Here is a 15,555-nt window from a genome sequence, read left to right on the forward strand (position 1 = left end):
TACACTAGTAATATAGGGACCTAACATGCCCCTCCTTCAAAAAGTGTTGTCCTCAACACTTGAGTAGTTCTTGATGCTTCTGTATAAAATTCTTGTCCTCCCATGTGGAATCTTCAACAGGTAAGTTCTTCCACTTGATGAGATACTCTGAGATTGATCGATTTCGTAGTTGTCGGGTTCTTGTTTCTGTGATTTCTCTAGGTTCCAATATGATTTTTCCTTCCTCTTCAAGCTCTGGCAATATTGTTTGAATTGGGATCTTTTGCAACTTTTGAATGAGCGGCCATACTTCTTCGTCCTTCTTCCATTCATCCCTTGCTTCATTTATCCAATCTAGTTGGATAATAGAAATAGCACAAAACAATGCTTCCACATCCTCATCTTTTCTTGAGAGTGCATCTGCAAAAAAAAATTTCTTCCCTTTTCTATAGATGATGTCAAAGTCATAACACAACATATTTGTGACCCATTTTTTCTATTCTTTTAAAGATAATAGTTGTTCTAAAAAGTATTTAAGACTATCATGATCCATTTTTACCTTGAAGTGTCTTCCCATTCGGTAAGGTCGCAATTTCTTAAGTGCATTTAGTATTGCCAACATTTCCTTCTCATAAATATATTGCTTGAGATGTAGCAGTAAAAATACCCAATCACCTACATCAAAAAATTTTTCACTATGATGTTGATCTATCTGTTGTTTCATTCAATTTTTCACTAAAGTGGCGTTATCCTTTAAAAGTTGCAGAACTTGTTGTTGATGCTCGATGTGATATTTCACTGCTTGAACCTTTTTATCTTGATATATCCTTCTATCTTAAGAGTTTGAGGAGTGGTAATTTCTTCCAATGCTTTACAAGATATGGTTTGATTCATTTCTTGATGCTCGTTGTGATCTTTCACTTCTTGAACATTTTTTTTCTTGATATGTCCTTCTATCTGGATAGTTTGAGGAGTGGTAATTCCGGCCAATGCATTACAATATATGGTTGGATTCATTTCTTCTTTCTTGATGTGATCTTTCACTTCTTGAACCTTTTTCTTCTTGATATTTCCTTCTATCTTGAGAGTTTGAGGAGTGGTAATTCTTGCCAATGCTTTACAAGATATGGTCGATTCATTTCTTCTTTCTCTGGGGTTGGATCCTGGCATATATCCTCTTCTTTTGATGTTTCTTGATCCTTTTCTTCCTCCTCTTCATACTCTATGTAAAATAATTTCTTCTTGGCACACTTATGACCTTTAGTGCATTTGCTATCACAATTGTAACAAAGCCCTTTTTCTCTTTTTCTTCCAATTGTTGTGGTGTAACCCTTGTAGGTTGTGGAAGGCTAGGAGAAACAACACTTCCATCTTTATAGTTGTGAGGGGTAGAATTCCTTGTTGCCATAATTTTTCTTTCCACTTTGTAACAAAGCCCTTTTTCTCTTTTTTCTTCCAATTGTTGTGGTGTTTCTCTAAAGAAGGTGTTGCTCTTTGTATTCTCATAATGTGCTATAATTTCCTACTTGAAAATTGACACGTAACAAGTTGCTTACGAGAACAAAGCCCTTTATACCATAAAAATGGTCTTGTTCTAAATATGAAGATGCAATACATACCTTTTGCAATAGTGGTGCACCATGTAGATCAAAATATTTCTCCATCTGTAGTATCTAATTTACCGGATCCTTGCCATCAGACTTCCTCATCTCACTTTTTCTTGATTTTAGGAGATCGATCTCGAAATTAATGTAACTCTATACTTGTGGATATTTAAGTTTTGAAATTGCGACCTACAGTAATCCTCTGCCTCCTCCTTCCAATGCCACCAGTCTGATCAAATTTAGATTCTCCAAGAAAGAGTTATGCAAAATCTCCCAAGATGACCTGATTATATACCTTTTTAGAAGAGATAACTTGTATGAAGTGCCACATGTCACTGTTTTGACCTTAGGACCTGAAAAATATACACAGGAAACTACAGTCCATCCTCTTTCTGTAACTTCTTACGAAATTTCAATCTGATGCTCAAAACAAAATTTATGACTATTTTCCCCAGGTCACCTGTTTGGAATGTAATTCGGGAGTCTGCAAAAATTTCAACTTCCTCAGATCATATCTCCGCAAATATAGTGCGAAAACCTCTAAAATTCAGACCTGCGGTTCAAAACGATTTCGGTCCAAATGGGTTTTTTTTAGCATCTGAAATGTTTCCAAAAAAGGTTATAGTGAAAATGCCACGATGACCTGTTTGGAGTAGCGAAACCCTAGAATTCAAAGCTCTGATACCAAATGTTATGAAACCAACTCACAAAAAGATAGAAAAAATAGATCAACGCCTTATAATTTAGCCTCTTCGAGAGGGAAACCTCCTTTACATTACACAAATGAATTATTATTTGATGATATAAATGAAAAGACCTCCTTTCTATATATAGGAGTCTAAGGAGTCATCATATAATCAGAGCCGACATAACAATAATAATGTAAGGGCACAATAATAACAATAGTGGGCTTCTATGGGGCACAATAGTAACAATATGAGGACTACATGGGTACAACAATATAATAAGGGGGTTGTACTAATAACAATAAGGGGTTGCACTAGTAGTATAGGGGCCTAACAATTAGGGCTAAGCCCTAGCCCTTGGTCACCCCATGCCCACAGGACCACAAGCAAGGGAGCAAAGGGCATGGGCTTAGCCCCGACCCATAGTTTCATCACTAACAATACAGCCCATAGGACCAGGTCCCAAGTACCCCAGAGCAAAACGGAATGGGCACGGAGTTGGGGACTAACCCTAGGTCCTTTGGACCCTTACGTGACCACAACACAAAGGATAAGGTGCTTACAAAGGGTTCTTGTGAATGAGGGCCAGCCCCTAGCCCTATGGCCATTTATATGACCCTCAGTGGAATGCAAAAGGCGCTTACAGAAGGCACTAAGGGGAGGGAGTCAGCCCTAGGTCCTATGGACCATGGATGTCACTTCACGCCAAGAGAACAGGGACCCAATAGGTATGGCAGGCCATTGGCACAACCCTCAAACCCATGGCACTCTATGTGACCTCGTCCAGAGTTTTACAAGCTTAATCGGCGGGGGTGGGCATTAAGGCCCAACCCTCGGCCCTATGTGACCCATGTGGCCTTGATATTCAAATTAAAGGGCCCGAGGCTAAATTAAATATCAAACAAAATGCATCAACAGTAGCGAAATTGTCACTCTGTTAGCGGTTTTTAGGGCATATTTGTAGGACCAATAGACAAAAGGGTGAATTTGTAGGATGGTTAACAGTGAAATTCGTGATAGAGCTTAAAAGCTCATAACTTTTTGATTTTTTTATTCAAATCGAGCTTAGAAAGGGGCTACTTAGTGGTTTTTGGATGTCTTGAATCCATTGATAATCTATAATTTCTTATTTGAGCACATCTTCAGATCCTTTTGGTAGGTTTGAGACAAAAGATGTATGGATCAATCAGGGTTTGGAAGCAGTTGTGGGAGGTATTTGAGCATGGAGAAGACCTTGTAGAGGTATTCTCACTTCTATAAGACTACTACAGTAGTTGTAACCAGCAAGGTTCAACGCAGGTTCAACTTATATTAACATTAAGTTTTGATTATGTGCTTCAATGTGGAATTGAAGGGTTCACGTGGTTTTAGCTCATTTCAGTTGAAGTACGTCATCTTTGTAGAAGATGTTTTGAGTTGTTGTTGTGAGAGTTATTTGACGGAGAACATTAACTTGTTGGGGTGATAGCCACATATTTACCTACAGAAAATGTTTATGTACTTCATTTTCATATTGAATATATGAGTGGTATAGTGATGTTGACAAGCCCGGAGATGTAGCCTAGGAGGGGTGAACTCCATCAACAAACCTTTGGCTTGCTCTTCTTTATGCATGCATGGATTATATATTGTTATGTTCATTATGTTAAGTTAGATATGAAGAATAATTCATGATTTGACGAGATATTGGAAACTTGATGTTTCAAGGCCCAATTTTACCTTGCAAAGCGTTGACACAGTCCTAATTTTTGTTTTATTTTATTTTGGAAAAGAGGAAGAAATCACCTAATCCGCTTTCAGAATAATTTGGTATCAGAGCACCAGTTGACAAAGTTGCAAGAATGGACAGAAAAAAGAGTATTCAAGATATAGAGGAGCAGAATTTATCTCTTCAGATGGAGAACATAGATTTGAGAAGGATGTTAGAGATAGTTGAAGAGGAGAAGAGACACATGTGTTTTTTTTTACAGCAAGTACTTGATGAGAAATTTTCAGAAAGATTTACTATAGTACCAGCAAGAGAAACCTCCAGAATGAGTTCAGTATGTGGTCATGGTTCAAATAGTGGTTTTGGACCATATGTGGAAGATGTTGCATGTGCATTTTGAAAATGTTGTTTTGTTGAAGACTATTTTGATTCCATAGCCCAATAGATATTTTCTAATCATAGTTTCAACCAGTCAACAAGTTATACTTCTGTTCATTTCGTTCCTAGATTTAGCCATCTAATCATTAATCAAAAACCCTAAACCTAGTGAGAGAGCCCTCTCAGGTTGAGGAGGCTAAGCCTCAACCAAAAGATTGGTTTGAAATAGTTACACTGAGATAGTCTAATCAGCAGCATATCAAGGTCCTATTTTGGTGATAACAGCTTCAGTTATCCTTGCATCATCATCTGAGAATGAAAAACCACTACAAAATTGGGCTATCAATGTATCCCAATCCACCATCTGCCTCTTGACTTCCTCCTTCAGATACCAATCCTACGAAAAATTACCCAATGTATGAATTAATTGGTGTGTCCACATCGTAGTCGACAAACAAATTTTTGACCAAACATAATTACAAGTTGTAAATTCTTTTACGGACTGGTGCACCCTTCATATATGGGAATTCTATTGCAATGATTTTATGGAACAGAAAATCAACATAACATGGCAAACTTAAAAGTTTTCTAATCTTGGAAATGATTGCAATGGGTTCCCCACAATCTCACAGGGATCGCATGAAAAGAAAGGTCCATCAAAGGGATATTTTTTCCTTCTTCAATCTTGGAATCAACTTCTTTAAGAAAATTCACAACAAATCTTCTACATTAAAAGAATTATCTCAGTACCTCAATACCAATCCATCGAGCACAAAAAATAGTTGCGTAATGATGAGAATGCAACTCGTGATCTCATTGTTTCCAATTATCCATCAAAACGTCTGACCCAACTTCAGTGCTTTGAAAATTTCACCAACTAATAAATATAGTTGTAGTTGGATTAATATAGTCTTCCCTTTTCCCAACAATAAGTTGATACAACTAGTCTAACATATTAGGCTCCTCTACATCATCTATGGGTTCTGTAAATCTTGGACCTTGGTAAGGATCCAAAATTTGTATGACACAGACTCCACCTACTTCAAAATTCATAGTCTCCCTCTTCAATTCAATTATACCATAGTTTTCAAATGCCCAATCTATTTCCAACAAAGTTGGATATGGGTCTTTATCACCCATAATATCTATCACATAAAAATATGCATATGTGTTCACACCTACGATATCAACTTCAACATCTTCCAATCATCCAATAGGAAGGATACAAAAATGGTTTTCCATTCATAGTTGAATCGGATAATAAACTAACTTTGGTTTCTCCAGTGCCTCCCACGTCTTCCTCAGAAAAATAGTCACATCCAACCCAAGATCCATCATAGAATATTTAATCCGGAACCTTTCAATTCATACATATACTCGTAATTCCCTTCCTGACCTCCTCTATTTTTTCCAAACTCTTCTAGAATGTTTCTCAGATAAATTGGCAGAGATAGTCTCATATGAGAATTGGTCATCTTTCATAATTTGTTACAATGGACAAATCCCTCTTGCAGACAAGAGAGATCTCCCTAGATCCTTGACAGAAACTAGAAACAAGCAAGACAATTGAATTGGCTTTTTTCTAAGTTGGACTTGTTAGAATTCTAAGAATTAAGGCTAATGGATGAGCCTCTTACCTATTTCATGAAATGCTCGATGAAGATCCCTTTTTGTGATTTAATGCAAATCCTCAATGCTTGATAAGACATGTAATCATAGACCATAAAAGGATCAAAAGCACATGTGATATAATAATCCAAACAAAACTTAACCTAATGATCAAGGAAATTAGGAATTGAATTTGCCTTAATAAATATTATAAACAATTATAAACCATTCATCATTCTAATAAGACAAATCAATGGGAGAAAGTGTTCATTTGTATTATTCAAAGATAAAGAGGAGCCTCACAACCTTTGCCTTGAGGTCATGAGATCCCTCCCAAATTCCTTCAATCTCCTCCTTAGATGACAAGCCTTCCAATCTCAAACTAACAACATAAGTTTATCTTCTCTAAGTTCAGACCCCCTCAATCCCTCTACCCTCTAGTCATTTTATAGGCCAAGAGGAAGAAGTTTCAAATCCAAAAGACGAGGATGAGACTCCTTAATGAAGTGATTAGGTTTCCATGAGAAAAGGGATTTAGATGCATCATATGAGGGTTATAGTTTGAATATTCATCACCTGGAAGCTTTCAGTTGGGAAATATTTGACCAACTATCTTTCTCGAATGTACTTTTTATTTTTACTTTCTTGAATTCACCTGCGTGGGTTTACAGTGGCAGACAAAGTGTAGCTTTGCATTGTTCTCAGGGTTAATTCTAGTGAATGTGTGGGAAAAGCTAGAAAAATCAACACAAGTGAAACTTAACAAGGTGTGACAGCTATTTTCCCCAAATTTCTTATCTACTTCAAGATATTTTTGGTTGTTTGACTTGCAAGCGAGTTCATTCAAATATGTTCACGGATGGTAAAAAGACACAAAAATTGATCAAGTTTCATGACGACAAATTGACATGTAATAGCTTTCCCCCTAAAGTGCAAAGTTGCTAAAATAATTTTAAGATATTGAAGCGCTTTATCATTCCAAGGATCGGATCAGAGACAATGGCTAGAAACATGCAGGGAACATTCAAGGATTACAATGCAAATGTATATCAATAATCATCATTGAGGTAGGTATTCCCATACTCAGAGTAAATCAAACTTAATGAACAAGCACGGAAAAACCAAAATCATATAGATAGTAGACATAGCATGGGTGCAACCATTTGTCATAAATGGGTCTACATAATCATGAATATAAAATCTCCTCGCAACCTGGATTGATGAAACTAGATCCAGGGTCTTGATCTCCATCACACAATCCATAGTACAAATCTAACCATGCGAGTGAATGTTTCGAAGTCAAACATGGCAGAAACCACTTGATTAGCAGTCAATGATGTGAACCGTTAAAAAGTACGAGAGAAACCACCAATAATGACAATGGTTCTCCAGGTACTTCCATTACAATCTATGAAGTGAAAATAAGTGATCTAAAATCAAACACTCATAGAATCATTCAATCGAAGCCCAATGATGAGAACTTGTTGTTGAAGGTGAGAAACCTGCCATTAAGGCATGCAGGTCTCAAGGCACTGAAGGTTTCTAGATTAACTTCCTAAATGATGAGTTGAAGTTGGTACAATGTCAAGTTTTGAAAATAGTTTGCAAGCACTAACTCAAGGATGGTTGACGCAATTGAAGGCTAGAATTTGAAAAGGAACTTGAACTAAGGTTGGACTTCTCTTGAACACATAATGACATGACAATTGACTTGAAAACATTTGACTTAATGATAATACCAAAAACCATGAAGACTTTCAATGAGGTTCGATTAATTGTAAGACAAATGGATTTCCCAACCCAAACATGAATATGACAAAGTGTCATGTTCAAGAGCAACATGCTACATTTAGAAATGAAAATGTAAAATGGACACTTTTCCCCATTTCCCCCTACCATTACTGGCAAGTACCTCTTTATTTTTTACAAGCTTGAGGAGGATAACATATGTTTTGACTGTAAGCTCATCCTTCAAATGAGTCCATCGAAGTATTTTTAACGAACCCTAAGAAGGAATCTTTCGGTCCCTTTATGCTTAACGGGTCCTATACTGTTTAGTTTTTATGGTTCCTATAAAGGAGTAACTTGATGTTGTTTTATTTTAAAGAGTTTGAAAAGGACACAAAAAGGAAACTCATTCAACTATTTTACCATAAAATTTAACGAGCCCGAATAAAGTAAAGCTCGACATTTTTCAGTTTAGAGAGTCAGAAGAAAAACATAAGTAGACTCCATCAGGTTCTTTTTCATAAGTTTTAGTCCCTCAGGTCCAAAAAAGGATAAAATAATACAAAAGAGAACTATATTGACCATGTTCGGTCAATGTATACCTTTTCCGTAAATAGTCCTAACTCAGTCCGTAAAAGGGGTAGGCTTATACTGAGTGGACGATTGTTCATTTACTTTTACTAGTTCAACAAGCAAGTACTCGGCAATCTTTTCATTTTTAAAAAGAGTCTGAAAAGGGCTTAAAAGAGGACTCTATGATTTTCTCTTTTCGTAATTTTTTTAAGAGCATAAAAGGTGAAAAAATTCTTCTAAATAGACAAAATTATTTATCCTCACTTCATAACCTAACCTGCACATTTAAACTCAATAAATCATTATAACCGCTCAAAAATATAGATTTTGCCTCCTTAAAGGTTTTAAATAAAAAAATAATATATTTTTTTAACTTAAAAACCCTATAAAAGTGGGAAAAGTAATTTTTTTTCACCATTTCCATTTTTCCCATTGGAGAGCAGAGAGAGGAGTTTTTACCACCAGACTTCCAAGACTAATTCTGAGCTAACCAATGGACAAAATTTCAAACCACTTTCTCCAGGTAGAGGATCTCTCCTTAACTTAGCTTTTCATCAGTTAAATTTTCCATTTTAAACTTTTAGTTAATTTTTTTGGGGCAATAATATGTCAAAAAATGTGCCCTCGACCCTATGTTGATTTCCTTCAGTGGGACTCGCGCATGCAGGTAAAATTTTCCACATGGAAAATTGTGGCCTACGCGGATTTTTCCAGGTGCATCCTGTCTGTAAAATGGAGGCAGTGCAGACAACGAGGGTTTCTTTTTTTGAAATATTGGGCCCCAAAAAACATGGGATTGTTTTCAAAAATGATTCAAACCTTTCTAAAATGGTCATTTCAAGCTAATTGATTGTTCAAAATGGAGTTGATGGAAAGAAAGCATGAAGCCAATAATTTGGCAGCTTTGGCAAATCCAGTTACCATGTAGGCTCTAAGAACTTCTGGCCTCCTGAAATACTGGCTCATTCCTAGGACGAAAGCTCAGGTAGATCTGATGACATGGCTGGTAAGAACCTAGAATGTCCAGGAACAATGTTTCGTAATTTCAAATCATCGTGTTACCATTGATTTCGATGACATCTATTTCTTGACTGGGTTATCTCGTCAAGGAGCCAACAATTCATTATTTGGACAGAGGACGAGAGGAGATACTACTTATGAGTATCTATGGTGCTTTTGTAGGGGTGCACCACCCAAGGATGGCAGAATTAATATTCAGACCATCAAGCTCTTGCCCCTGAGGACCATTACTTTCATTGTTAGCAAGCTGTGTGGAAGCACTACCCTTCATTTAGCCACACGAGCACAGATGCATATTGTCATGGAATGTTGGGAATCCACGTTGTTCAATTGGTGCAAGGCAGTGGTTGTAAACATGAAGGGACAACTGACCAGATGAAATAATGGGAAACTGAATAATTTTGGTTATGGTTCCATTCTTATTGTTTTCACCTTAGAGAGGATTCCTCTTCTCTGACCACAACAAATTCTAGCAGATGAGGGGGAGCCTAGGGATCTGTGTAGGATGAGATGGTTTGCACTGATGCCATGTCATGGAGGCAATGGACCAATAGTGAGGTATCCTAATAAATTTTTTGATTGGTTATGCCAGTAGATCATTTCGGTCAAGGACTTCCCATATGACAGGATGGATTACATAGGTGATCCTGATATCCCACTTCTAGCTAGAACTCAGTGGGATGATCTAGGTGAGAATTTCTCATTTTGACATGTTTTTTATTTTTAAATTGTTTAAGTTTTTTGTCTTCAAAGGCTAATTATATGAAATTCATGTGTAGATGTGGGCCCAAACCAGCCAGCAGGGCTGAGGCGAGAAACCTATAGCAGCTACAGTAGCTAACCCAGAGGCAGTAGAGATTCTGATAAATCTAGAACACAACCTCGAGGGGTTGACTTTAGATATCCTAGAGACTGGGATGGATGACACTCCTCACTGATATCAAAGACATGTAGTTGGGGTTCCAGGGCCACTTAGACGATTACTGTGTCGATTTTCTCACATTTTTGTTTGTTATCATGAGCATCATCACGCTTAGTTTTTCTAGTTTCTAGGAACAAATTTTGATTTTTTAGTGTCAGCATATTTGGAAAATAAAAGTCCATGAGGCCTTATGTCCTCGGATGACATATTTTGTAGAAACACTTCTATGCAAACTCTATTTTAATTAAAAAATACTACTTTTTCCTATTGTTTATCTTGATCAATATATGAAAGGATATTGTTTTTAATTTACAAATGCCTATTTAACACATGATTTGCATATGAATTTGTAAATGTTTTTAAATATCTTGGAATGTGTTGATATTCAATATATTCAAATTGTCTTTCCAAAAGACGGACCCGTAAAAACATTCTTAACATTGTTGGACTCCTTACTGTATAGACACTATTTAAATGTAATACTATGAGCTATGAATCTAACCTAATGATGAAACATCAAATACCAAATGTGATGGCATCAACTAATATCTCAATGATTGCGCTATATTCTGCTATGTTATTTGTTGTTTGACCGAGGCATATTCCATGAATAGAGACTATCTCATCACTGGGTGAATAGATAACCAAGGTTGCGGAAGATAAATTATGAGTACTATGACTAGCGCCATTAGCAAAGCCAATGTAAGTCTGATGGAACGTCGACATCTAGAAATCAAGTGCAAAACAAGATAAGCAAGAGAAGTAATAGAAAATGTGAAAAACATTAACAATCACACACACCTAAAAAACGATAAATAATGTACAAATCTCCACAAAAAAATTATGCATAATATTTCTTTAGGTAAAGACCATTTTTGGGCCTTCCTAAAGGAATACCATCGTAATCAACTAGCTCATAGGCTCCTTTATCTAATACGCGTTTTATGATGTAAGGACCATGCCACATGGGTTCAAACTTTCCTACGCCTAACTTGTCATGAGCTTGATCATAAACCAAGACTAGGTCACCTTCTAAATATGAATGAGGATTGACGTTTTGATTGATTGAGCTTTGACACATGTTTTGTGAGCTTCACTAGCCAATGCGGTATTATGATGATTTTCATCTAAATGTGGTAAATGTACAAAACATTCTTCATCTATAGAGGTAGCAGGCAGTAATTCGATAGCTAGTTTCAGGGATGGGGTTTCACATTCAATGGATAACACTGCTTCCAAACCATAAACAAGTTAGAAAGGAGTAAAACTTGTCAATGTTTTTGCAGTAGTACGGTAAGCCCACAGTGCTAAAAAGAGAATGGAATGTCAGTTTCCTTTATGAATACCAACTATCCGTTTAATCATATTGGTTAAAAATTTATTGATGGCTTCGATCCAACCATTAGCTTGTGAATAGTAAGGAGTAGAGATATCATGGCGTAGGTCAAGATGTGCAGATAGTTCAACAATCATAAAGTTATGAAAATGACTAGCATGGTCTATAACAATAGCTTGCGAGACACCAAACCAATCAATCACATGATTGAAAATGAAAATTATTGCAGTTTCATCATCGTCTCTATATGTAGGCATCACCTCAACCCATTTTGTAAAGTAATCGACTGCAAGGATAATATACCTATGCCCCCCATCCGAGTGAGGGTTACAGTTGAAAAAATCAATGCCCGATTTGGACAAAGCACCGAAAGCTATGATAGGGTGAAGAGGAGTTGGAGGTGCTCGCATTTTGCAACTGAAGATTTGGCAATTATGGCATTTGGGGATTGCAGTAATGCAATCTTTAAACATTGAAGGCCAAAAATAACTGGCACATAATATCTTTTGGGTAGTAGAATATCCAGACATATGACCTCCACATGCTCCAGAATGACAGTCATTTAATGTTTTTTAAGCCTCTTGGAGAGTCAAATAACATCAGAATATAGGTGATGGTAAAGAGTATCACAAATAATATTGTATTTTTGGGATTGGTCTCGGATCCGACGACGATCAGTTTTATATAACCTGGGCCTAAAAGTTAGTTTTTGGAGATATATAACAATATCTCCATATGATGGATCTAACGTACTAATAAGAAAGAGAGATTCATCAGCAAAGGAATCTTCTACTACAGTTTCTATATCAGTATGAGGAAAGTCACACAATAGTTCGGCGAAAACCAAAGATTTTTCAAATTCTAAATCAAACTCTTGTAATATAACTATCCATTTGGAGTATTTTCCCCCTAGCAATTTCTTAGCGAGAATATACATCATAGGGTTGCAATCTGAAATGAAAGTTGTCTTTTGGAGAAGTATATAGTGACAGAATTGTTGAATAGCTTGAACATCTACCAATGCTAGCTTCTCCACATGTGCATATTTAATCTCTGTTTTAGTGAGATTTCTACTCAAATAATAAATCACATGTTCACTTCTAGAATCATCCTCTTGGACTAACACTGTGTCAATAGTGGCATCGAACACAACTAAGTACAGAAAGTAATCTTGATGATAATCACATGGATGAAGTAACAGTGCGTTGGTCAATGCATGTTTTAAGCATCAAAAGCTTTATCAGCAAGCTCATCCGAGAAAAAAGGAATGCCCTTTTTCAACAGTCGAGTAAAACCCTGGGTTAGTTCAGCATAATTGTGGATGAATCTACACAAAAAGTTTGCTTTCCCTTGGAAACTTTGGGGTTGTGTCAGGATAGAAGTAGCAGGCAAATTCAAAATTGCCTCCACCTTGAGGGAGTCAACACAAATTCCTTCTTCTGAAACAATGAAACCTAGAAGTCGACATGATTTTACACAAAAGACACATTTTGTGAATTCAAGTGAATATTGTAATGCCTACACCTAATAAAAATTGCTTTTAAGTGCCATGGGTGATCCTGCCTTTTCATTGAATGAGTCAGTAGGTCATCTAACTAGGGATGAACAATATGCTTGATATCATGGAATTCATAAGACATTGCTCGTTGAAAATTTGTGATAACATTTTTCAGGTCAAATGGGAGTTTTCGATAAGCAAAAATCCCCCGTGGGAATATAAACGTAGTGTTGTACTGATTGGCAAGGAGTGTGTTTATCTGATTGTAGCCAGAAAATCCATCCATGAATGAAAAATTTTCATTCCTGGCACAGTCATCAACAATTTGGTCGATATACAGAGTTGGATAATTGTCCTTGGGACAAGCTTTATTAATTTCTCTGTAATCAACACATACTCGAAGAGTTCCTTACTTTTTATTAATGGGTACAATGTTTGATACCCAATCAGTCAAAGGAACAGGGTAAATGAATCTTTCTTTCAACAATTTTTCAACCTCAGTTTTGATAGTGGTGGCTTTCCATGGGTGTATAGGATGTAATCATTGTATTTCATGTACAACTATGCTAGGGTCGATTCCTGGCATTTCTTCATATGACCAGACAAAGATGTTGCAAAATTCCTGAAATAGGGATTTGTAAGTTTGAATCTATTCTAAAGAAAAAGAAGCTCCTATAGGAATATTTTCAATTATCCCAGGTTTCACTGAGATATCTATGTGTATCTTTGCCGATATGTTCCCTAAATTCTGTTCAAAATTGGAAGAAAGGGTAGATATTGGATATTGAGGATCATTAAGAGTCTAAGATGAAAACATAGATGAGAAATTATTCTCAATTTTGTAAAAGGATGGAAAGAAGGTTGAACGATGATGAGTATCGTTCCATGACATTTCATCCAAGGTCATAACTTTCATAATCCCTTCATCAGTTAATAAATATATGTTAAAAGGATCAAGCATAGAGATTGGTTCCAAGCGTGAAAATGAGAATATTCATCAATAATCGTATTCATTCGATTGTTTTCAAATGTTTATAAGTTGGAAAAATATTGAATTGCCTCATAATCCCACTCAGAAGGGATACAAGGCATCTCACTACCATATAAGACTATTCCTGACTCTGAAGGTACTTTCCACATATCTCCCGATTCAAAAGTACTTGATGTGATCGTGTTAATCTAGGCATCATTATGAGGAAAATTGGGTGGAGGGAATGTGAAAGTTCCCATCAAAGATGAGTCTTTGAGAATACCAACACCAACTTCTTCATATGGAGTCATTGATTTTCCAACAAAAGGCACACTACCACTGGAATTAGGGTCTGAGGTATAGTAGGATAATTGGTCTATCTTCACAATTATTCCTTTATGAAGAAACATGATCATCTGAAAATATGAGGAGACTACTTCCGACATGGCATAAGTCCAACTCCGACCAAGTAAAAGGTTCTATTCAATTTGACCATCAACAACCTCAACGTCTATTGAAACTGTTTTAGCCTCCAATTCGATTGGTAAATCATTTAAAATACCATAAGGAAGAAAACCTCTTCCATCAAAGGATTTGAAAGTTGTGGGAGATTGATTGATTATCGTAGAAACTAAAGCTTTCCAATAGGAAATGGACATAATACATGTCGATGCTACTTCATCAATCACTATTCGAAAAACTCGTCGATTTTTGACATGAACTGGTGTCTGAAAATCTAGTTGGTGCAGGAGATGTGGGACATGATTTTCGAGATCGAAAACAATCAAATTGGAGTCATGAGGATCTACTACTCCAATGGCTGATAATAGTTTCCTTTGTGTTGGACAAGGCTGTATCACTTCAAGAGCCAACATTGCTGCAGGTGACATAGCCAAATATTCAACGATGTTATAGTTCTGAGCAGCCCTAGCATGAGGTTTAAAGGCTGACTTTCGAAGCATAACTTTAGGAGGTGGATGAATTATCATATTAGGGCTTGGTTTTTCAATATGTAATGGTTCAGAAGGAGGAGTAGATGTGGAAGTTTAACCAACTGGACTAGAGTCATCTCCATCTTCAACATGACTCTTTGATGTGTAATCTCTGGATCTCGTTGCTACCATAACTTTGGAAGACATCATCATGATATTTGTCGATGCAGATGAGGAGGACTAGTCATGAGAACCATTTTTCTGTCTTGGGGAGGAATGAGGTCCTTAAAAATAGCAGGAGTTGGTGAATGTTTGACAAATTTATAAAATTCAGCATGATGTGGACACTCCTTGGTGTAATGATATTCATCACAAATTAGGCAAGGATAACAAGGATTCTTCTTTCCATAAGATGGTTCATTCTTGTTTAATTTCTCCTTAGAACGATTGTCTTGTTTAGCTTTCCCTTTTCCTTTTTTCTTTATTGTGGATTGCTTACCTTTGCTGGTAGATGATTCTATGGCGTTTATCTCTGAAGTAATTTTGGGAGAGAGATATTCTTCAAGTGAATCAGATAGAGCCGAAATCTGATTTTTCATAGAATTTTCTTTTT

This window comes from Pinus tabuliformis, chromosome 9 (genome assembly GCF_031772625.1).
Source record: "Pinus tabuliformis cultivar Carrire ecotype Pingquan chromosome 9, CPIR1, whole genome shotgun sequence".
Lineage (NCBI taxonomy): Eukaryota > Viridiplantae > Streptophyta > Pinopsida > Pinales > Pinaceae > Pinus > Pinus tabuliformis.